Here is a 24,806-nt window from a genome sequence, read left to right as displayed (position 1 = left end):
TTGTAGCCAGATCTCTAAATCCGGGTTATTTTTCCCATGTAACCCATCCATCCCACACCAAAATTTCCCACTTGGCGATGCTGGGCTTGAGCTGCTGGTGGTGAGCCAAGGGGTGCAGCTGCAGCAGCCCAGGTGGAGATTTCTCCTTCCATTCAACAGCATCCTACAGCCACCACTCCAAACCTGGGCATGGCACTGGCCGAGTCCCCGCTGGTGACAGAGGTGGGTGGCCACAGTCCCCTCTCTGGCCAGTGGTTTCTGGAGCAGCTCTGGATTCCTGGTCTTGAGTTGGTTTCTGTCTGACCTCTAGTGCTATCCGAGTGCACCTATTCTGCGGCTCAATGATTACTTACAACTTGGTAAACAGAAAGAAAATATTCAAACTAATCTGGAATAAGTCAGATATACTTTTTTTCACCTCTGGGGAGATTTTCAACTATAACAATGTAGCTTTGAGCTTCTGACAGATGCTAATGAATTGTTGTTTACATGTTTGATTTACTGCCTAAACAAAGATAAGACATGCTCTTGAAAACACATTGAATGCACAATCCAAACACATCCATTAAATCTGTCACAATAAACATGACAGCTTTCTTCTAACCTAACAACTGGCATGCCTCATTTACATATTAATGAGAAAACTGGGATCAGTCTGCACAAATTGCTTCTATCTTGCGAAGGGGAAGCACTGACTGACAGTGCAGCTCTCCATGGTGTAAATACAACAAGTAAATACCTCTGCCATCTTAATGGATTTTATTTTTATTTGCCTGTTTGGTTCCACAGTTGTTGATTAGTTGTCTCTTGTGAACTGCAGTGACAGGCGTTACAACTACAGGGACAGACATTAAAAGAGTTCCTACAGCTTACCGGGTGCCTGAGATGTCTGCTGGGCTTTGGGGTTGGCAGTTCCCAAAAGGGCTTGGTTAAAGGCTGGATCTACCTCAAACACCTCTCCAGTCTCCATCACCACAGGGTACACGTGCCAGCGCGCTCAAGCACTCTGTTGTCCTCAGAACATGCTTGATTGTCCTTAAACCAGCTCTGGAGGATGAGCCATTCAGCAGGTGGGAAATCAAGGCACAGAGAGGGAAAAACTATTAAAAAATGCGACCCTGGGCCACTTCTGTCCCATTTCAAATGTGACTTGGGAGCTACGTTCTTGGAGCTACTTGGATTCCTAATTCTGCAGAGGTTGTACCAGAATATGTTTACCCCCATGCTGTTAGCATAACAGTGCCATCTAAATATCGTTGAAATCTGAGCTTTAGGCATAGTGGCGACCTATAAAAGAGTTTTTCTTGGACCCTGGAAACTCTGAAGTCACATCAGCAGGGAGTTACGCACCATCTAACTTTTTTTTTTTTTTTAGTATCTACACTACATTTTAGAATACTAAAAGCCTACTTTATGTATTTCTAATTATCTAAAAGTTAGATATCTGGTCTTAGCTGGAGGCCTGTGCTCTCTCTGTGCCAGTGGAGAAAGCTCAATGCCTACACGGGGCAGACCGTGCCACCGACGTCTGTCACCAGGCTCGGGAGCGTTGCTCTCTGCTGCCTGTGGAGAAATCCCAGGAAGCCTCGTCCAACTTTTGGACAGCGAAGGGAGATAAGATGAATTGCACCTTCAATGTCACTGACTTTCAATCAGGTTTACACTCTGAAGTGCTTAAATTACCTTCTTGAATGGCACTTAGTTTTCTAAATCACCTAGCTACTTTTGGAAAATCAACTTTGAGCGTGTATTGACACAGTGCTATGTGGCTGTAGCACTCAAAGCCTTGTGCTGTGCAGACGTACCTAAGACAAGATCCATGCTCAGGTTCAGCAGGGGAGGCTCAGGATCCTCAGAAGTAGATCCCAAAGTAGCTTAGGGACCCTAGAGACCGTATCATTATATATTACCGTATCAGGGGAACATACCATTGTACCCTGCACTGCACCTGAATTTTCTGCAGAGCCAGAGGCTGTTGCAGCAGGGACACGGGCAGTTGCATGCTCCAGGACTGAGGCAACATGAAGATGAAGCAGATGCAGTCCTTAAATCCAGTCAAATCCTGACTACATCAGTATAGTATAGTACATCAGTACAGTATACTACATAGCATAGTTTCAGAATCCAAATTTTCAACAGAAGCAGCTTTAAAGCATTCCAACGCAGCACTTCTGACCATTATGTGCCTGCTTGAAGGCACTGGAGAGCTATTTGCAAAATTTTGATCTGCCTCCAGTTGTACACTTAAGACATAGCTTGGGCTTTGGATTTAGGGAAGTTTCCTGTTGTAATAGTTTGCTCTGAAAGGCTGTATGGATAACACTAGAACGATCCAAACTGTTCCCAAGGACTCCAGGGAAATTAATGCACTCCTATGCTTTTGGTTTTGAAGTTAATTTTTTTTTTGTCTCAGTGAACTACTTCTTCCCTACAAAATTGTGCACACTGCTTTATTCTTCTGAGGCCCACAGAACGAAAAATTTCAGAAGGCTAATTTATCTCCTGAAATTTATAGTCCTATTTCTAGATTAAAAGGGATGTGTTCAGTTACTCTTGGATATAGATTTCTCCTCCTCCTCTCCCAGACTCTGTTATCTGACTCATGTCTCCAGACGTTAGTGGTTTGCCCCTGAAGTAGTCTTTCATCTGTTTATGGCTGAACAGTTTGTGTGCTACTGGGGCATGGCATAATAACTGAATTTGTATTAAATAATTAACATCAAATGAAACAGATTTTGCTGTAAATGTTATTCCAATCGAGCATTACGGAACTACGTGCAAATGGATGAACGCACCCAGAGAAACCCAGACAACTTCCTCCCAAATAAAACAAAACCCCAGCCCCCAAACTTTCTCTGGTGACAAAGATCTTCATTCAAATGCAGAGACAGATCCCCCAGCCTTATTCAGGATGAGCCCTCCCTCGCAGTAAGAGGCTCTGGGGAAGTCGATGGGGTGTCTAGTAGAATAAGCTATTGCTCAACCATGCTGAGCAGAATTAGCTGCATACAACATACAAGCAATGAACTGATTTAATTTCACTGTCAATCAACACGGAAAAAGGGCCAGCATAATGCAGATAGTCGCTTCTCTTCAATTTGAGAAGAGCTTTGGGGGAAATATTGTAAATGTCATAATACAATATGTTAAATATAGTAGTTAAAATAGTGTTCTGCAGCCAAATTCTCTTCTTAGACACATACACAACTCCCACTGGCAGGAACAGGAATTGTGCAGGGTAGCCCCAAATGAGGAAAATCTTTTCCGAGGAGGGAAGGAGGCTGGTCAGCGTGTGCGTGCCCTCTCAGCTGAGCGTCAGCAAGGACCTGTGGATATGAAAATATTCAGGATGGCTTTGAAGGCTAATGAGGAATAATTTTGGAAGAGATTTCTAATCTCTTGCTCCAGGACACCGGACCAAATCCTAGGTCAAAGCCAGCATTTCTGTTCCTCCGTACTAATGAACCATGGACTAAGTAAGCGCAGGAGTGAAGCCAAGAAGACCCCAGTCCTAATCCTGATTTTAACACTCCCTGTTTGTGGTTGCATGCAGATGACTTAAAGCTGCTTATCCCACACCGTGCAAAACCTTAAACATAATTGTACCGATAAGGGCAGCAGCTGTGGAGAGGCTGAACACAAGGACTGTGCTTCCCATGTTCTGAGATCGCTCTTTCTCATCTAAAATTACAACAGCTGCACAGGCAGAGATTTGCTTTAACTAACGCCGTTGCTAACCAGCGAGCATCGACGCTGCGAGGTCCCCGTCTCCAGCACTTCCAGCTACAAACGGCTTCCAATCAGTCAAGGCTTAACAGATGGACGAGACTAACAAATGGGGCAAAGCTTTGCTGGGGGGGTAGTTAACAAATACAAATAGATAAATATTTTCCTGGTAGTGATGGTTCCAGGTGGTAGCTCACTCTTTGTAATTATGGGAAAAGTAGGTTTTTGCGAGGAAGACGAGGACAGCGAGGAAGCCTACTTCTGATGATCCTGTGACACCAGGATCACCTGGCAGGAGGAGATGGTTTAAATAAAACACTGTGACACCAAATGTGTCGCCATCTATACTCCCATTCACTACACCTGCTCCCTGTAAGAAGCCAGAGGCATGCTAAGGCCATATTATGATATGTTCTTCATATTTGATCAGATTCTTCTAGTGACCAGCAGGAAGCTACATAAAGTAGAAGCTGCACAGTAATTAAAGAGCACAGAGTAATCAGCACGTGTGGACCTTGAAGGAGGTGTGAGGCCGCTGAAGGACGAACGAGTCATTACGGCTCAATGCAGTATAACTAGATGGGAGTCACTGAAGCTGCACCATGACTGGGTAAGAACCACCAAAAAACTGAGTAAAAAGAGGAAAAAAGAGGCACAATCCATCCTTTGGACCTCTCCTATATAAATTTGTCTAATCCCTTTAAAAGCCATTAATTTTGGGTTTTTTAGCGTTGACACACCAAGGCAAATGAGTTCCACAATTTAAGTAGACTTTATGTGAAAAAAGGGGTTGCTGGTATTTGCTTTACCTACTGCTCAAAAGTTTCATTTGGCATTCACTTATTCTTAAATTGAGTAACGCATAATTGCTCCCATTACACCTCCTCCGTGCCACTCAGGCTATGACAGATCTTTATCCTATTCCCCCTTCAATCGTCTCTTTTCCTAAGCTGAGGGGGATACAGGAGAACTGCACACAATGTTCAAGAGGTGAGCACACATGAATTTATATAGTGGCATAATGATGTTGTCTGGTTTAGCGGTATTTTGCTGCAGTTGTGATGGTCTAAGGATACAGATGGAACAGAGTTCACAGACAGACATAACACCTTTTATTACACCAACTTATATAGCTGGAAAAATTAAATGAGCTTTCAGGCACACAGGCCTATAATATTCCAGTTGCCTTTCTGGCTGCCTGTGAGCTTTGACTGATGTTTCTTCAAACTATCAGCAGTGGCTCTCAGATCTCTTTTCCAAGTGGTAATAGCTGAAGAAGAGCTCATCAGTGAGTATACAGAATGAAGGCTGTTTTTTCCCTTTGAGCTTATCAGAATTGAATTCGATCTGCTGTTTTGCCACGGAGTCATTGGGCACTGTGAGACCCTCCGCAGCTCTCAGATGGCTTTGCCTTTGACTTCTGCATCATTTTGTATCACCGTTTCATTATTCATCTGTTTTCGGGAGGAAACTTGTAAAAGGAGGTGAATAAAATGCAGGGGACAAATTAGTATATGCGTTTCTTCCGCGCTGAGGCGCAGGTATTGATGGGCTCAATAGCTATTCAGAATGAACAATCACTCCAACATAAGAGTTTTTACTGAGGCATCGGCGGCTCTTTAAAATTGCAGTTCATGCGTCCTTTTTTCATGCTGGGTCCCAATCATTACAGTTTCCAGCTGAGCAGCTGTCAATTTGGGCTTACCTCGCCTCTAGGATCCCAGTTGGGAAAGCCTTGTGAAACTCTCGTATTGCAAAGCAATCAAACATGTTTGTTTGTTTGTTTGTTTGTGATGATTTATGCTTTGATTAGGCATTTGATATTACACTGGTTAGGGTAAGGTGCAAGCAATCTCTTGAAACAGTGCCAGCACTAAGTCAATATTTCATTAAGACTCATTTATGAGAGAGCAGATGAAGTACTATAGTGAGGTCTCTACACATTTCACGTGCATCTATTTGGGTAAGGCAGTTGATTTTTTAAAATATATTTAGATACTTGGTATAGTTATAACTGGTACAATTCCTAATGTAGGAACAGTTATAAAGACAAAAAGTGTACTTTACGGACAAAATTCATTCTACTTCCCTACAAAAATGTGATTGTAAATATGCGAGTGTACCGACATTGATATTACTGTATCTGCATGGATGTATAGACAAGGCTGTACAGAACAGCGGGAAAGTTTGAAAGAAGAGCCTGGGCAATATCGAGACCAGGCTGTGCTGCCTGTGGCAGGATTTATTTACAGTATTTTTGGCAAGGGCATATATTTCCTCCCCGGCTTTTCCCTGGTACTCAATCTCTTTGCTCTCTGTATTGCCCATGGCTAATCCACGCCGTGTGACCCACACTTGCCAGCTCGGCTGGGGCGGGAGCAGCCCTGGGGTCCATCCGCAACGGTGCTCATCCAAGGCAGGACAACGAAAACAACAACAGCTTTTAAGGCAATGAAAGTTGCCAAAAAGTAGATACAAAACCAAATGCAGAGCCAGCTGAGAGATATAAAAAGCACAGTATGGGCCGGGCGCATTGCAAGAGCTCTCCTTCGCAGGCAGTGTCTGTTGAAGGGACGCTGCCTGTTTACGCTGACGGGTGCACACTTTTCCTGGAGACTCAAAGGAGAAAATGTGTTTTGTTTATATGAGAGTTCAGAGACACCTTTTTACCCCAGAAGAGATTTTTCTCAAAGTCGGTAGCACCGTAGTGCACTATACGAGTGAGAAGCATGCAAGTAAGTTGTTGGCCAGATGAGGATACGTCCACCAGATGAGCTCCTCAGCCGGTACCCACTGACAAGGAAGGCTTGAGCACCACAGAAAGTCTTGTGTTGAGTGAATGAATGAAGTGAAATGTTAACACCGGCCCTGACAAACAGTTGGCACTGGTGCCGCTGGGGAAGATTAATGCCTCCCTTCTCCTTACCTGCACCGACATGATGTTCTCTGACACTCAGATCTAATTGTAGGAGCTGAGGTGTAGGAAATGTCGCCCTCGCTTATAACGTTATCACGTAATCGGTCTGCGATGATGTGCAGACAAACAGGAGGTTAACAGATAGGTCTTTATCTTCTGCATGCGGAAGAAGGTCTGCGTGTCTGCCGCAATGATAGCAATCGCTGTGGTATGCGCTTTCCTGTGCTGGGAGGGAAATTATAAAGTGAGGTCAACATACTTGACGAGATGCTGCCAAAATATGTATTTCCTTTCCACAAAGCTTTTTTGAAGAAAAGCCTCATGCTGGAGACTGTAATTAATAAACGAAATATTTATACAGTGCCACAAAATTTACCAGTCACTCTATAAACATAGATGATCGATGTTCCCTGTCCCAAAGCACTTACAGTCTAAAAAAGGCAAGAGACGGAGAGCAGTTTAGATGAGGGAGAGAGCAGGGATAATTAATGGTGAGAAGAAAGAGGATGGGTTGCAGGGAAGGCTTTGTGAGAAGGGAAAGCTTCGTCATGGAAATTGAGGTGGTTGCGAGGATGGGAAAGTTGAAGATGAGGGCAGAAGTGTTTTGAAGGGGCAGGTACAGATGTGGGCACAGATGTGGGAGCAGAGGTTCAGGTGGCGATGCTGGTGGAGTGACGAGAAAGCTGTGGAGGGGCTCGAGAGGTCTGGAGGGGCAGAGGGAAAGGTAGATGTTGTGGAGCAAAAGAGCTTCAAGACATGGGCTGTCACCGAGCAGCAGCCCCAGCGGAGGGGATGAGTGGAGGGCTGGAGAGCCCTATGAGCTGCGAAAGGCGCTGGACCGAGGGGAGCTAAGGGAAAGGTGGAGAGCCAGTGATGGAGAAGGGAAGAAAAGACGAGGAGTCATTGCAGAAAATGCTGAATGAATGTGCAGTGGAGAGAGGAGAAGTAGGAACGCAAAGCTGCAGAAAGGAGAGGAAGCGAGATAAAGGAAAGGAAGTTCAGGCAGCAAGAGTTAAGAACTTTGCCATTGATTTTGGAGACAAAGGAGGAAAATAAATAAGAATGATAGAGAAGTGAGTGGGATTAGGGGAAGTGCTTGAAGATAAGCAAGGCAAGAAGGTAGAAAGCAAAAGACAAAGGCAGGCAGGCAGCACGGGGGAAGAATTAATTAGGGTCAGGCAACTGGAGGGGACAGCCAAGGAGCCCGATCTGCTTCTGACATTGTGAATTTTCTCCTCTGGTGGGAAAAAAGAAATGAAGATGATTTTCAAATAGCTGGGCAGTAAAACTGGGGCATTGCACCTACCCCCAGCCTGCACCGCTTGATTCAACCCCACTTGTGCGTCGGCTGGTGGCAGCACCAGGGTGGGGTTGCAGTAAACGCTGAAGGGGCAATGCTGCAGCTGTGTCACGCTCGCTGAAATGGGTCCCTATCCAAAAAGCGCAGAGTGCAGGCAGTTCAAATATACAGTAGTTTCCAATATTCCCTCGGAAAGATAAAGTCTATGTATGTCTGAGTTTTGAAGTAGTAAAATGCCACAGTATTTTTAGTCTTTGTTTGATCAAAGAAAAATGAACCAGATAGACAAGTAAAAAATTACCCAGGAGCTGAAGTCACTGGTGATGTCTTTTATTGCACTATCATACAAATAGGAAGGATGTTCTTTTCATCTGACATAATGAAATATGTATACCCTTTTCAAACTCACTGGTATTAATTCTGAAGTTAGCCCAAAAAAAACCCCCCAGACGTTACCTAGAACTTGACGACTTCTGATTAATTTAATAGGAAAGATCTCTTGATATCAAATACCAGCTACTGTTCAGGAGAAGGTGAAGAGAATATGAATTTTATTTTAAACCCGTCTGTTACGTACAAATAATGATAAAGAGCAATTTTCAGACTTTTCTCATACTAATATTTATTGTTCGTATTAGATTAGTCAGGATGGAAGTGTTCTCATAAGAGGTAGGGACGGTTCACTCCTGAGTAGGTGCAGCTCAGAGCGCTATCCAATCAAGTAGGCAAAATGATATTTTTATCCCATGTGAAAAATGCTTTCTACTCCAAAATACCAGTGCCTTTGCATCACGGAGGTGTCAGCCAACACTGGGGCCACGTTGGGCATATTACGGGGGGCACTTTGAGCGAGACATCCTCCATCCCGCCTTGCTAGAAGTCCAGTTGGAGACCAGAAAGGAAGTGGTGGTGGTGTACGAGTGGGGACAGGCACCCACAGTTAAGTGACTTTCCCAGGGTCGCACAGGAAGTCTATGGCAGAAATAAAACCTGAAATCAGATCTCTTGGGTCCCATCCAGTTCCTTAACCAGAAAACGCTCTTGCGACATCCTGCGCAAGCAGAGTCTACTCATGTGTAGCAGCCCCTGCAAAGCAGACCCCGAGCTACGGCAACAGCAGGCTGTTGGGTCTCCTTTGGGGTCTCACTCCGCACTTTTTAAAGCTGATGGCGAAAGTCCCGCTGAATTGAATGGCCAACAGTCAAGCCCTGAGGTGCTTTCATGCTAATTATGTCTTTCATTTCATTTTGCATGATGTCAGTGAAAATGCATTCCTAGCACAGAGCCCTTCGTGGTTTTGAACCTAGTGATGGCCATATCTAGCCCGTGTTTATAGCCTTGCCTTTGTATCTTATTAGTACAGCTTTACACTTAAGTAAGGGAAAGCATATGCTTTCACATGCAGTTTTTTACGGTAAGTCATAAAGACTTCTTTTGAGCTACCATTTATCATAAAGCACATTAGAAGTTAGGGGAATTTTGCGCTGAATCTGGAAGGCAAAAGAAGATCCTTCCCAAAATATAGGTTAGGGATATATTACTGCATTCACCAGGTATTCCCAAATAAATGGGAAATACAGTTCCTGGCTGTGCCACTGGGTGGTATGAGATTGAGGTGCAGCCAGAGAGAGCCTGGGGAAACTCTTCTGACACTCAGTGCAGGTACAGTGGAGATGTTTGCATTCACCGCATTGCAGCCATGAACTCTAGAATTAATGCATTTACAGTTTATATTTGGTAATTAGTTTGGTGGTAGACCACACATTCTTACTTTTGAGTGTGGTCACCATTGATCAGACATACATGATCCAGAAGCTGAACACTTTTGTTGCAGTATGGAGATAATTACATTCATAATTTTATATTCAAGCGAATGAGGGAATGAAAAAAAAAAACCACCAGCCACAGCCTGGGTTCTTGTGATACAGAGCATGGAAGCAAGGAGAAAGATGACTTAAGGTCTTGCTTTTGTCCTAAATTCAGATCAGAAATCACAATTTTATGAGAAGTAGCTTTGGCAGACTTAATACGACTGCTCCCAAGAATTTAAAAATGTCAACGTGAGCAAGTGATTGTAAGCAAGTGGCCCTTTGACTGCGGAGTCTGACACTCACAAACACTGGAGCAAGAAGGACTTCGAAAAGAGTCTGATCATGCAGAAAAGCAGTGGGAAACAGTTAGCATACTGCGTGATACTCTGTACAGAGGGGATTTTGCTTACATGCAGCGTGGAAAAGCTCAGCTGATTGTGCCTTTAGAGCAATGTTCGACCCTGAATCAGGAAAGACACCCCCACGCACATCCTAAAGGGCTTTCCTGCTGACCGATACTTTCCTGAACTAGGGCCATAAGGTTTGCCTTTCATCGGAATTTATAGCTCAAAATGGCTTGAATTGGTTCCTTTTGACCTTTTCTTTCTGTGCTCATCCCGCCTGCACGACCCTGACCCCCTGCCTTGACGTAGCAGCTTATTCCAGAGGCAGATGCTGCAGAGGCGAGCGAGAGGGGTCCAGAGAGGCTGGAAACCACAGACCTGATGGATGTGCAGGGACAAAAACACCTGCAGACACTCCTGAGAGCGGTTCGGGTGTGTTTTTTTCTAATCACAAGCCAAAATGGGCTTTGCCCTGGAAATTGCATTGTGCACCGAGAAACAGGGATTTGTACATCAGAGACCAAGATGCGCTAGATGAAAGGGCACGTCCTCTTTCTTGCAAAAGGGCCTTGCAAGCAAATCAGGTGTTTGTTGTTTCATGCACTTTCATGGTAGGAATCCTGTCTCTAGGTTAGGAAGATGAAGGAAATTATGTTCTCATGTTTGCATTTGATTTGTCAGCTGGGATATTTAAAATCTTTTTCTTCTGTGTACTCAGCATTGCTTAGAGGCAAAAAGAGAAAAATAAGTGGATGCAGCTATGAGATGTTCCTGTACGGAGTCGGGACGTACAGATTTCTGAAGTTTCTTGCCTAGCCTGTGAAGCACTAGCCATGCTTTCTATGGACCTATCAAGTTTGCACTCTTTTTATGCATAAGAATAAGACGAAAATCTCCTTGGTGACCATGTCTCCTTTATTAATCCTCCCGGTGTGGTTACTATTCAAATTCAGACCAGTTTTCTGTCCTGACTCTATATGCTCTCTCCTGGAAGGTGTGCACAGCATCGCTGCCAGGTGAAGAACTGCCTTCCAGGCAAGGGCAGGAGCCTGCAGCAGCCTCATCCCACTGCTTTTCCACCATCCATTCCCCACAGATTTAGTGATGCCAGAGATGGTTCAGGGCTTCTCAGCCGAAAAATGCAATTTTCCCATCCCAAGGGTGACGGGCTGGACTCAGACCTCTCTTGCCATAGGAAGGGGCAAAGCTGGGAGCTCTGGACATCCAAACTTCTTCCCTCTTCTGACATTTGCTAGGTTTTTATTAGGGTCACCTGTATGTTTTGTTTTACTGGAGTAGCACTTGTGTAGGCTTCTGCATGCTTGAATTCTGTTTCAGCAAGGGTGCTTCTGGGTACGAGCTGTTAATGTGCTCATCACTGCGGTACGCGAGCAGCGGAGGGACGACCGGGCTCAAACTCCTCTGGAGCAGGCGTGAGCGTGGTCCCCAGCGAGACCCTGCGGTTTGCTTAGTACTCGAAAGGCAATCACCCTATTTCAGTTTTCTCCTTCGGCACATGTATTGCTGTACATCTCTTTCTCTCTCTCACTCCGTTTTGATGCTCTGCTTGCATTTTCTTAGATAAAGGTCTTGTCCCACATGTTCCAGGTCAGCGGGACATTATAAAGGCTTTCACTTCGGGTGGCGAGGGAGGCTGTGTGTGCTGGGGAGGGAAGGGGACAGGCTCTGTTTGTTACAACCTGAAAGGTCTGACTGTTGAAGCTTTTTTTAAATCAGAAGAATCTTTTTCCATGCTTTCCCCCTCTTCATCTCTCTCAGTAAGGGGCAAACAAGGAAGGAGACAGTTTTCTAGGAATTACGCTGCATGAACCTTTCCTGTCCACAGTCAGTTTTACCAGTAGATCCTTATCCGAACCTCTAGGGTGGAGGTTTCCTGCAGGTGGAGGCAGAAACATCATATTTTCGTATTTCAAAGAGAGGGAATTTTTTATTTTCTAACAGTTTTCTTGCATAATAATAACCCCACCACTTTGCAGGAACCTTGTCGTAAAAGACTTCTGGGATGGATTAAACTCCTTGGCACCTCCTCAGTGATTAATCAATCTCAACAGGCATTTATTGCTTTGTTCACTACAGCACAGGAGAGATTATCCCTTAAATATACTTGACTCTTTTGGTACCATTCAATTACACCAAAAAGAGCCCCAACACATATACAATTATTTTGAACTACTTCTCCAGTGAGGAGCAATTGATCTTTGAGAGTCTCTTCCTCTTCTTGTTATGCTGATTAATAGCCTTGGAGTTAGTCCCTGAGAGGAAAACATTTCCAAAAATAGATGACAGTTTCCATCTTCGTATTTTAATCCCTCGAGGGCCCTTTACATCCACAACGAAGCCTGGAGGAATCTTCCCATTTCTCCCCATCTTTTTTAACCTCGCCACCTCTGTGTCGGAGCCACCCAGCGCCCAGCACAGGGGAACGAAACGGGAATCGTCGGCGCCTCTTTGCTCCCTTCTCTGTGGAGCAGAGGTTGGGTCACAGAGAGACGGGCGGCTGCTGCCGAACGGAGGGAGCTCTTCTCCCCATGAAGGCTCACAGGTGCTGGGGGGCATGGGACGACCTGCAGCTGAAAGCCGGTGGGGGTCCCTCCCATGACAGCAGAAGGAATTTGTCCATGCGATGTAGGTTTTTAATGCTGCTGAATTGTGCTATTGATCTCATTCTCCCATTAGGGAGGAAATAACTTGAGTGGTTCCCAGCAACTTGCACTGACGTAACCCATGGAGGTACTTCATGGCATCTTCAGAGCATGTGTTTGGGAAAAGTGCTGGTGGTTTTACCAGTTCTGCGTCGCTTCTCCCGATCAGCACGGCTCTCAAAATCTGTATTTCTATACTACTGTTGGTTTGGAGTTTGGTTCACCCATGACACCTTGTCTGCTACTGAAGTTGGCCAGCCGGGACTGCATCACCCAACGCAGGGGTCCCCGCACGAAGGAGAGGGTCACGCCGGGCGATGCGAGCCAGACCGATTCAGCACGGCATGTGCTGCTGTAAGTGCGGTACCAGGGCTCTGGGGCAGGTTAAAAGATGGTTCACCTCCCCTCAGGGCCACGCTGTGTGTGCCTGCGTCCCGTGAAAGGATGTCAATGTCCTCGTGGTGAGGCACCGCTCCAGGGGAGGACAAACACAGCGCCAGAAACCAGTGGCCGTGGCAGGGGAGGAGCGAGAGAGCCCAGTGCTTCCCAAGCAACTCTCCTCCAGTGCTGAGAGAAGCTGGAGCATCACCCTTACCTACTGCGGTGGAAATTCCTGGGTAAATGACGGAAATCCTGGGAAGGGGAAGAGGGTGGGTGGCAAAGAGGGGGAGGGCAACGCGATGAATTGCGGAGTGTGGCCTGGGGAACCCACCTTCCTGCTGGAGACAAGCCCATGCAATTTCCTACTTTTAAACATGAGTCTTATATCTAATTGTACACTTATAGCTGCTCTCATGGCGAGCAGATGAGTCTGCTAGTCAATTTGGGATTGCGTATTGTAGTTATCCTTATCCTAGGAAATTTTTTTTTTAATACTATCCCATACCAAATGAAAATAGCCAGAAGCAAGAGGTGACTGTAAATCTCAGACCTTCCCATCAACCATGGACAAATAAAATCTACTGTATAAGCAAAGCGAAGCTGCAAAAACATCCACTGGCCAAACATACAGAATTGGAACAAGCTACTCTCTGGACTGTAGGCTTACAGTCCTGCTCAGACATTCGGGCTTTGAGGCTTTACCTCCACACCGCACACCACGGCAGATGTTGTGTAGCCGCTTCAGTGAAACACTTAATGGAGACGGGCGGATCTGCCGCCTGCATTCCCATAGCAGAGGATGTGGTCCTGCATCAGCATAGGTCCAGCATCCTCCCTGCACCATCCCCGACAGCGGGGAACTGCACGGCGAGCCCAGGTGACCACCACAGCAAGTGGTGTGGGGCCAACCGAGCTCCCCGGAGCATTTCCCCGTGTGCTGTGCAGGGGTGCGGGACGAGGGCAGCACGGGACGGGCCGCGGGGAGGAAAGGGATGCGGCTGACGGGGTTTGCATTGCCAGGGCATCGCGCTGTCGTGGCGATTTCAACGAGGAATTGGGCTCCTTTGGTGCAAACGGTACCGCACTGAGGTCCTGCTCCTGAAACACTTTGCTCTTACCAGAGGAGGTGCAGGGCTCTTTGCTTGCTGCGTCTCAGCTCAGGGCGTGCAAGCCCGGGGGCTGTGCGGGCGCTGCTGCTGCACATGTTTTCCCTTTAAAGGAATAACATGGTGTCGGCTTGCAAACAAAATAATGATCTTTTGTTACTTTTCAGGAAATGATTTTTAATATACTTTATTGAAGCGAGGGAAAAACAATTTAATTGTGAGAGCTGCTATGAACCATATTTAACCTCTGAAGTACTAAACGGAGTGTTTTCAGATAAGTTATGGTTTTTAATCTAAGTTAAACCATTATGTACATAAGCACTATGTTTTTGCTATTCTAATAACTGCCAGCTTGGACTTACCAATTCTTTTTTTATCATCTTTTTTGTCTCCCAAGACAGACTGCTCCATTTGAACTTTCAGCAATATTTTACATTTTATTCTTCTTCATTTCTTTGCTACAATGCGCAGTGCAATACTGTATTCTTAAATCTGAGCATTATTTCCCTCAGCATATCTGTAACTTACTGGCTTTCCTAGGAGTTTTGAAATGTCTGGATAAAATTCCTGCTCTTGAGAAGTGCATGCAAATGATCGCATTTCATCTGGCCTGGATGGCATCCAGTGGTCTGTTGTTAGTTCAACACTCTGATTAATATTTTACATATACTTTACTAGCACTTGAAATGAAGTTTCTTCCCTGCAAAGATTAATTACTGAATGAACGGTATTGAAACCGTATTATTCTCATAATTCATTTGGGGAGATAATCTTGGTAAAACATGAAGTTAATTACATGACAGCAATGGAGAGGGTTTAAGATTAGCACCAATTTCCCTGTCCTGAATAACTTGAATAACTTGAATATTCCTTGAATAACTGTCCTTAGGTTGCAACAAAACACTCTACAATAACAATTTCATGTGCGAGAGGCAAAAAAGAACCTTTTAAGAAAGAAAACGTGACTTTTGAGTTTATCTTTACATAAACATCACATCATTGCGACTCCTTCCCGGTACTTTATATATTGAGCCTTTCATGCAAAGACCCAGAAATGCTTTACAACTGTTAATTAATCAAAGTTTCTCAACAGCCCTGTCCGTAGGTCAGGTCTGAGTGCCCTGGCTGCAGCAGAGGCAGGGCGGGCACAAACAGGTTAAGGCAGGGAGGGAAAGGGCAGAGCCGAGACGAAAGCCCCGGAGAGCTGTGTGCTTCACCCCGGGCACGACTCACAGTCAGGTCATCCTTACAAGAAGTATATTAATAACTCTTGTTTATTCCCACATCCAGCGATCTTTGTTATTACAAAATACATCAGAATCACATACTCTGTTCCCAGCAAACAATAACCCAGAGACAGTAATTTTAACAAAACTTTTTTTCTTAAGCATTTTCTCCACCTTTCCAGAGAAATTAGCATTTCTGCTCACACTAACCGCTTTTCTAACCACTTTTCAAGTGCACTCCAGGGATGACTATGGTGTCTAGTCCCTATCCCACAGCAGCACCAGCAGCTACTGGCCTTGCCCAATAAATGACAAAAAGCTGTGAGCACAGGTTTGGCACTACAGGGTTTGGGGACCCCAACGGAGTTGTTATTTCTCAACTTTTATTCTCAGTCTTTTTCCAGTTAATTCTTAATATCATTTACTAAGCCTTCTAGCAATATTGACTCAACAATATGAAGTTTAAAGTTATCCTCCACCCTACAGAACGGGAGACAAACAGCTAATCAGAGCAAACACCTTGCTGAAAGGGCAGCAGCCATTAAATGGCCCATGCAACGTGGTTCTTCTCTCCTGCCTCTGTGTTCCCCTGCCCAGGCTGCATGAGCCTGGCAAACGGGACTGACATAGCTCATGGCTTGCTCACTTACATACTCTTCCCCTGGAGGTATGGCACGTAGCTAGCAGGATGTCCAAGCCCTCCTCTCTCTGCGGGATGGTGGACCAACTTCACTCTCCAAGATCCCACCCCTCTGTGGAGTTCCTTCCTATCAATGATAGGAAGAAGACCTTTATCCTTAGGATGATTTCTTTTAGCATTTGCACCTGTCTCAGTTGTCAACCAAACACATTTTAAGTATTCTCAGCCTCTAAAAGATCTCAGATTTTTTCAATTCTGGGCCTTTTGGTGTCCTTCAAGAATATCATCACTCAGCTGGCTATGTTGAAGTCAGTGACTATCATCTACCCACAACCTCAATTGTGTTGAGCCCGAGTTGTGGGGTTACTATGCCATGAGCAGGCCTGTTCTCAGGGAGATGCTGCCAGCATTTGTCTTCCAAGTGGTATGAGCACCAGCAGGTTTAGTCTACAAGGAAGAAGGTCTGCACAAAGAGGCTCATCACTGAGAAGACCTGTCCCCACATGGGAGCAGATGCCCTGTCAAACGCTAGAGCCATTCGACCTGCTTCAATTGCAGTCCCTCTGGCTTTTGCTGAGATGTTCTCTCTCTTTACCACCATCTAAACACTCAGTGGCTTCGCTTCTACAATTTGTCCCCTCCACCACCCGTGGAAAGGTTTCTACCTTCATTACAGGAGCCTGCACACACCACTGGTGATTTCCTCCAGAGCTCCCGGACAAGGAGGTGCTCCCCTGGGGATCGTTTGCTCTGAGCTGAAAGGCTCCTTTCAGCAAGCAAGGATAACAGGATGTGCCCCCTAAAATAAACTGGTGCCCCCTAAAAAAAATGGCTATTGCCACAGCAGTTTATCTCTGGGACATGATCAGTAAACTATGATGAAAAAAATACTCTCTTTAGGACTAAAACCACCAGCTTCTAAACTCCTCAGGACAGGGAGTAGCACTGGGACACAATATAAAGGAAGAGAAATCAGCGCTGCAATCGTATTTCTACTTTGTAAGCCAAACACGCATTGTCTTATGCAGCCTTTTTCCACTGTAAGTCAGCTTATGACAACGGTTTCTACCAACACCAGCCGCGTGCTGGCAGACTCCCTGTCTCTTGCTTGAAGATAAAGATTACAATAGCATCTGGGCGGAGGCCTGGGCAAGGAAACGCTTCCCCCAGCATCTCCCGGGATGTCATCTGGAGCCCTGGCAGGCATGCCTGAGGTGCCTGAGGGCCGACAGTCCTGCTGGGATTTGCAGTGCCTGACCACCGAGCACGCCAGCGGCCAGGTCTCGTGTCTCAGGAAGGAGAAGAGCCCGTCCAGAGGCAGGTGGGTCGCTCCACTCGTGTCGGCTGCGGGGCTCTGCCACCGCACCAGCTGGCGTGGGGGCATGGAGGGAAGCGGGTCTTATTGCTTCTACTTATAGTTGGAAAAACAGAGCTGCTGAAAGACTTTGCAAGGTCGTGCCCAGGGATAGATGACTTGGTCCTGCTTCATGCTGAGCACTCTTTTTCCAAATCAGCCAAGTCCTTAAGCGTGCGAGTAGCCCTAATGAAATCAGCAGGATTACTCCTGTGCTTAAAGTTAAATGCATACATAAGTGCTTCGCTGGACCGGAGCCAGGACTTGGGGAGAAAATGCTACGCTGCTGGCCGGCATCCCGAGGACCTGCTCCCCATCCCTGAACCCCAGAGTTGGCCGTGGGTCTCCTGGCGGATAAAGCTCCGTCGCCGGACGCCAGGACATCCCACGGCAGTGCCCCCCTTGAGCACAGCCGCGTGAGAGCCTTGCAGAACTTTAGGAACTCCCCGGTTAGAGGAGCTACAGGACCCCGTCGCCTCTGTGCAAGTGTCTCGCTGGTGCCTCCCCCCAAAATAAGTCGCACCGCTGCTGGCAGACGCCTGCCCTGGGTAGATGAGCACTACCCCCCAGACTTTGCCCAAGTAAACTCTTTATGTATTGCTTGTCAGTCCCGGTGTCAGATATGCTCACAGTGTAGTGTATTCACATTTTTCCCTCCCTGACCCTCAACATCTCAATTTTCTGTCTGCCTTTGAAATCTTGGCTAATTAGGAGGCTACATGTTCCCTGTGAGACTGGCCTTTTGTGCAGAGTTTGTAATTAGAGTGACTGTGCAGTGCTCTATTAATTGCAAGAATTGTGATTTTTAGATTAATGAGTTAATTGCTAATATCTGCATACGACATTCCCTCAAGATGTATTACATTACAGTAAATAAACCTTGTGTCTGGAATGGCAGACATTAAAGGAAACTGCCGTGATTAGTTTGAATACTTTAGATAGCTAAAATAATATTTACTCAAAACACAATGTGTGTAAAACTGGGGTTTAGAGCCTTTTCTTCCCCCCAGCCCCCCTCGCTAGATAACATTCATATTTGATAGCTCGCAGACAGGAACCACCAGGATGCTGCTCTTCCCATAGAGGTCCTCCACCGCTTCTCCAGCCTGTCCTCCTGACCCAGTCGAACCCTCCCCAGCTTCCACCGTGGGCCCTCCATCAAGCCCTCCGTCTCCAATTACACTTCATATCTCCTCTAGACTATATCCCACACGCTGCGTTTTGTCTTTCTTTCCTCCTAAAGGGATGCTCCGGCAGCCTGCAGCAGTTGCTGTCAGCCCTACACGCGTCCCCAGCCTGCAGCGCAGGAGCCAGGGAAGAGCTGAAGCTGCAGAAGTTGCAACAGGATGGAGGGAATTATCCATATTTAAACTCCCAGGCCGCTCCTGCTTAACTGTTGTGGAAAAATCCCATTGGAAATGTAACAGCCAGAGCTAGCCAAGACCTTGGTAACAGCTGAGTGATTTTCATCAGACAAGTAGCTGTTTGCTGAAAAGTGTAATTTTGGGACAGCTGAAACTATTTGCAAATTCATCATGATTTCAGGAAATAGCCTAATGTAGAAGAAAAGCCCCAAATGAAAAAGTTTCACAGTTTTCCAGTTTGGTATTTTCTAGATGAAGTGCCTCTTTTTGTTTTGCAAATGAAATTTGATTTAGATATTTATCTAAATTAAATAAAAACCTGCAGAGAATGAACGCAAATGCCGGTTTGCATGACACAAACCCTTCTGGGTTGGCTCAGAGTAGTTCTTTCCTTTTTGTACTTTTTGTTTATTTGTTTAAACAAAACCTAGGCTCTACCCGAAACAATTTCCCAGGATTTTAGTTTAGTCCGCAGGCAGAGTTATTCACATGAGTTATTCTCTTACTTGATGATGCACGGAAATAAAAGGAGGATGAGTTAATTCCAGTAACGAGCAACTTACTTTCTGCTTGGCTCAGTATCAATATCCAATACACTTCTCAGAGGCACAGAGAAAAGTTTATATGAAAATATGTCATTGCATTTGGGCTTTTTAAAACTCCCGTTTGCTTATGCTGCTGAGAGCCAATGCAGCTCAAGCGCCGGAGAGTGTTCCCCCAGCTCTCCCTGCACACCTTCCTCCCAGCAAACTGTGTTACCTATCAATTCCCCGGGAAGACACTAAACACCAAAGGCAGCTACGCTACTTGTACACACCTTTTTAAATGTAAAAGTTCCGCTTCTGTGCTGCTGGAGCGTGAGGCTAATTTGGTAGAGACTAATTCCAACGAATACAGTCTCGGGTTCGGGTTGCGTTTGGCCTTGGGATGCTTTGAAGGGAAGCTCTTTCACCAGGCTAGTACGGCACGCAATTTGGGCGCTGTCCTTGAGCCTCACGTGCACGCACAGCTGAGAGACATTTTTACCACCGTACGTAAGTCACCAGGCTGCGGCCAGCCCCGGTAGCCACCCTACAAGCTCTGGTGACCCCGAGGTGGGACGCCTGCGGGCTCTTACCGGGGAGAGGCAGCTGCCGGCTGCTGCCCGTGCTCGGCACAAGGCACTTTCCGACGTGAGTGTGAAAGGGCACAGATGTCTTTTCATTCTGAAAAGCGCTGGGCATGGCTGGGCTGCTTTATGGCTCCTCTAGCAACAGTCCTTCTGTCTTATCTGTTTTCTCCTTTGCTGTGAAATGTCAGGACTGGACGGATGAGGAGGGCTGGGTGCGGGGTGCTGGGGCCAAAATCATCAGTGTTAGGTTCTGTGAAAAATTTGGCATCGAGGCCAACGGCGAGGTATCCGATAGGACTGATGCTCACTAGCTTCCTTGACAAGAATCACTCCAGACTTAGCCCCTATAGGTACCTGATTTTTAAATAAGATGGCTCATTACATTAATTACAATTTCCTTAGAAAACAGCATTAATGACAATTGAAAAATCCTCTTCACATGACGAAGCATTTTAGATTTTATCATTTTGAGCCTGGTTAGTCAAAACTTCAGACTGCTTTCCCGAGAAGAGCAGCTGCCCTGCGTATTGCTGCCTGTTTGTGCATATGGTCACATCAAGACACATGCTTTAGAGAGAGGACTGCATGGTGGCTGGACATTATTCTGGTTTGGGAGATCTGTCTGTACCTCAGATATCCACCCAAGTACTACTGTACCTCCCAGGGCTCTTCACGGTAGGTACTGTGGATGCACTTACTAAAACCTTTGAGATACAAAAGTACTGTAGCAGAGTCCATACAAGTACGCAAGATGAAAAGAAGGCCGTGTCCCAGACAAGGAAGGGTCCCAAACCAGACCACAGTCTATATACACGTTTGGTATCTATGACACATTATCTCAGCGCTATTAACTAAAAAAGTCACCTTGGGGTGTCCAGAGTCTCACCAGGTTCTCTGTCTCTGAACTGCATGGAAGCTGGACTCCAGGCACTTCAGACTCATTCTTGCATTGCCAATGTGTCAGACAACGTGTAAGCTATCGAGACACTCAAAACATCCTGGATCGATTCTTAGTACGTTGAACCCATGAAAAACTTATTGGCCAAGAAGGATGGAGCAGGTATGAAAGAGAATGGCAGAGAAGGAGTAGTTGACCAGCAACAGGTCTCCCGTAGCAGCTGTCTCCGTTGTGCCAGCCCCTCCGCTCTACTTCTTGCCCACCCCCTCCAAGTGGCAAAGATTTACATCAGGTGCCTTCCCTGGGTCTGGTTTTGCTCACCTGGGATGAGGCACCAGACACAAGCAGAAACTTGCTCTTTTTCCCCTAACGTGAGCTCACTGAAATCTGGAAGTCCACCAAGGCTGTGACCATGCTAATGCTCTGGGCATCCTTGATAACCTTCCACAGATATGCACATAGGGAAGCAGCACTGCTTAGATGCTGTCTCCGTTTGCCCATCACCACTGAACACATAGTGCTCGTCAAGACGTGATGTAGAAAAGTATCAGAAACATCTTTTACTGGAACCTCCCTAAAACCAAGGCAGAAGAGCGTATGTACAAAAATGCAGGACCCAGCAGAAGGTTGGTTGCACCACGTGCCTCCGCGAAGATGCTGGAACAAACAGGAGCATCCATCCTGCCTCTGTCTTTTGGGAGATTTTTGCCTGATGACAGATCCTGGGCATTGGGATTTCCTGGGGATTTAATGGCGAAGGTTGAATGCATTTCTCTGATTGCCCTTTTCTGAAGTCTAATCAGGAAATAGGAACATAAGAGAACAGATTTTCCATGCCTTTTATCTTTCTCTTTAAAGGACTGGATTCCTACAGCTTATTTATTGCTGAAAAAAAAGTAAAAATTAGAAACTAAGGACCCGTCTTCACTGCAAAGGTCTGTTGCTTTAATATAATTTCTGGTAAAGTAGGAAAAATCCTTGTGGGGACACAATTCAATCGCTAAAAGAAATGCATACACCAGTGCAGCTTGTTCCAGTTCGGAAAGTAAAATAAGCAAGATGGTACAGGGCGTGTTTACACCGGTATAATTATATCGCAGTAGGACTTCCAGTGTATAACTGTTTCAGTTTAAAAAAAAAAAATCATCTCTCTAGCTGTCACTGCTATAACAGTAGTACTGTTCTCAGGCGGACTGTCCTTTGCTTCAACGCACGCAATCTGGCAACGAGCAGCTTTTGGAAGGATAGGCTGAAATTTGGCTACGGTGCTGTCTTTTCCCATAAGCAATCCTTCCTTCAACATGAAGAAGAGGAAGGGTGAGCGCAGGTAGCTTTGCTGCTCCTCCACGGGTGCAATCACTCCCAAATGCCCGATTGACGTCCGAGATGATGTCCCTTCTTTAAATTCCCAGTTAGAGAAGGTGGCAGTCCCTACTGGTGATCGTGTTCATCGCAGGAGACTGCGTTTGCTGGCTCTGGGTTATTTCGGTTACAGCAGCAGGTACAAGGCTCACACAGCTCCGGCCCCTTTGTACTGTACCAGCGCCATATAAATGCCTGGCAATCCACGGACGCTGCCTTATCTGCATTTAGCTTGCTTGGTCTTGAGCTGACACCACGCTTGCTACATCTCTGGTGACCAGAGAGATTTAAGACACAATTGTACTATCAATGAAATGCAACTTTTGCCTTCCAGGCACTTAAATCCTTGGAGGACCTCGTTCAGGGCTGCACTGCTTCAGTTTTATGCCAGTAACTTCCTAATTAGCATACAAACGAAAGACCGGTGCTCTGGTGAATAGGATGCTGGCCGGGGACCGGTGAAACCCAGCTTCTCCTGGACCTACGGAGGGACTTTGTGTGAGTCACTTCGTCTCTTTTCCCCTGGTTTTTCTTTTGACCCTTCAGACTGCAGGTGCTTTGGGACTGAGATGGTCTTCCTAAGAGCAGTCAGTGTAAGACAGACAAGGTCAGATCTGCTGTCTGGGCCAGCTCTGCTCCACCTCGCCCCATCTCTTGTCTCTAACAGGGGTCGCAATGGATGCTTCAGGACAAACTCTGAGAACAGCAAATACCCTTCTAGCTTCAACAGCCAGCATTATGAGGATTCCCTGAACCCAGACCTGAACCAGAGACCAGGTCTAGATGGCCGTGTGTAGTAACCCCTGATGGACCTGTAGCCCATGAATTTATTTCAGCCCCATTCAACCCATGATATAATTTGGCTCCACAGCATTTTGGTGGCAGGATGTTGCACAATTTAATTTTCTACTACGAGAAAAAATTCTCGCTTTTAAAACCTGATGCCTAATTGTGATTCGATACATTCTTCTGTTCTAAGAATTAGTGAATACTCGTTCCCTATTCCCTTTCCCATGCCTTTCAGGGTTTTATAGACATCTGTCATACCCCCTTTGGCCAGCTCTTTTCCAGCCAGATCTCAGATGATGCCCCAGGCGTGACTGTAATTCAAACAGCGAGTGACAGCTAGAACAAGGCGGCCGTGAGTCGGGTCCAGCCTGCCTACAACACGGCACTGAGGAATACAAGCAAAAGACGTTTCACTTCCACCACCAGTAATGGCCACGCAGGGCAATTACCAGCGTCCCAGCAAACAGCAAGTTACCTGGAAGGCCCAGTTCACCCTTTCATTTTGTTACCAAACTCTTTTCTATTGATATTATAATGTTAAATCTCCCAATAATTGGCTTACGAAACAATAACAAATGTGGAACTAGAGACTGGGTGCTGTAGTATTCCCCATTAAGATATTAAAGTGTGCTGAAAGCGCAGGCAATTGAAGTGAGCTGGCTTTTATGGAAGGTGAACGTTGAGGAAGCCCACGGCAGATAAGGGGAGGGAGCGGGAAGGGCTCTATGTGTCTTTATCTAACAACTATTTGTTTAGAAACACCTGGCACATACATCAAATTAGTGCATCCAAATGCCCTTCAAACTTTAAACCAGACAGATTGATTCAAGAACCTTTCATTAAACTTTCCTGGAAAGATTAAACATCAGCCATGTGTTATATCAGCAGAACAATTCTGCTCACGCGGCGATGACATTAAGATGTTTTATAGAAGGGGTATACAAATGCGTATGCGCTCTGTGAGGCTTTTCTCCAGACTTGCTTAAGAATATAAAACGAATAAAATGGGAAAAAAACTACCCCAACAGTTCTGCATAATGATTTCACACACATGCAGGGGGGAAGAAAACCCAACAGGATTATCAAAAGAGAAATTTCTTGTACGTTTGCAACCTTTTGCTCATGTTTGCAGAGGGAAATGGATTTGAGAATTTCCCACCGATGTTGAATTCAGCGTCTGTAGTAGGGCAGAAGTAATATGTGTTCCCTCTTTCTAATCATTGATTCAATGCAAGAGTTCTCAGCGTGTAACTCCTTTTCTTTCTCAACAGGAATAAATTTGCCCAGAAGGGATAACACCAACATATTATGAAAAATATCAGCCAGTCCCTAAATTTGTGCGACTTCGTGAAAATCATTCAAAATCTGTATTTAATTTAATGTGAAGAAAGTACGATACCAAGACCATAGTTACATCACAAAACAACTGCTACTATTACGATCAATGTACTATTGAATTAAATTGCTTTATATATTGTATTAGCGTATCCCATGTGTTTTGCCGGTCTTACAACGCACTTGTTGCTGCAGTCGATGCCAGTGGAGGATTAACGTGTTCTGATAACGTATGCGGGTATCCCATTCCCTGCTGGCAGCCCCTCTGTGACCCCACGCTTGTCTCCCCAACACAACCACATCCCAGTATTTAACAGAGAAATATTGAACACCACCGGAGTCTTTTCATCCACAGATCCTGCAAAATGCAGCGTCATGGTTCTGGGAGTGAAAAATCTAACGCTGTAACCTCTGCTGCATGGTGCACCGAAACAGTAATATATTAACACGAGGTCGTAGCCTGACAAATGCTTTTAAGA

This window comes from Ciconia boyciana, chromosome 8 (assembly GCF_034638445.1).
Source record: "Ciconia boyciana chromosome 8, ASM3463844v1, whole genome shotgun sequence".
Classification (NCBI taxonomy): Eukaryota; Metazoa; Chordata; class Aves; order Ciconiiformes; family Ciconiidae; genus Ciconia; species Ciconia boyciana.
This window is presented reverse-complemented; position numbering follows the sequence as displayed.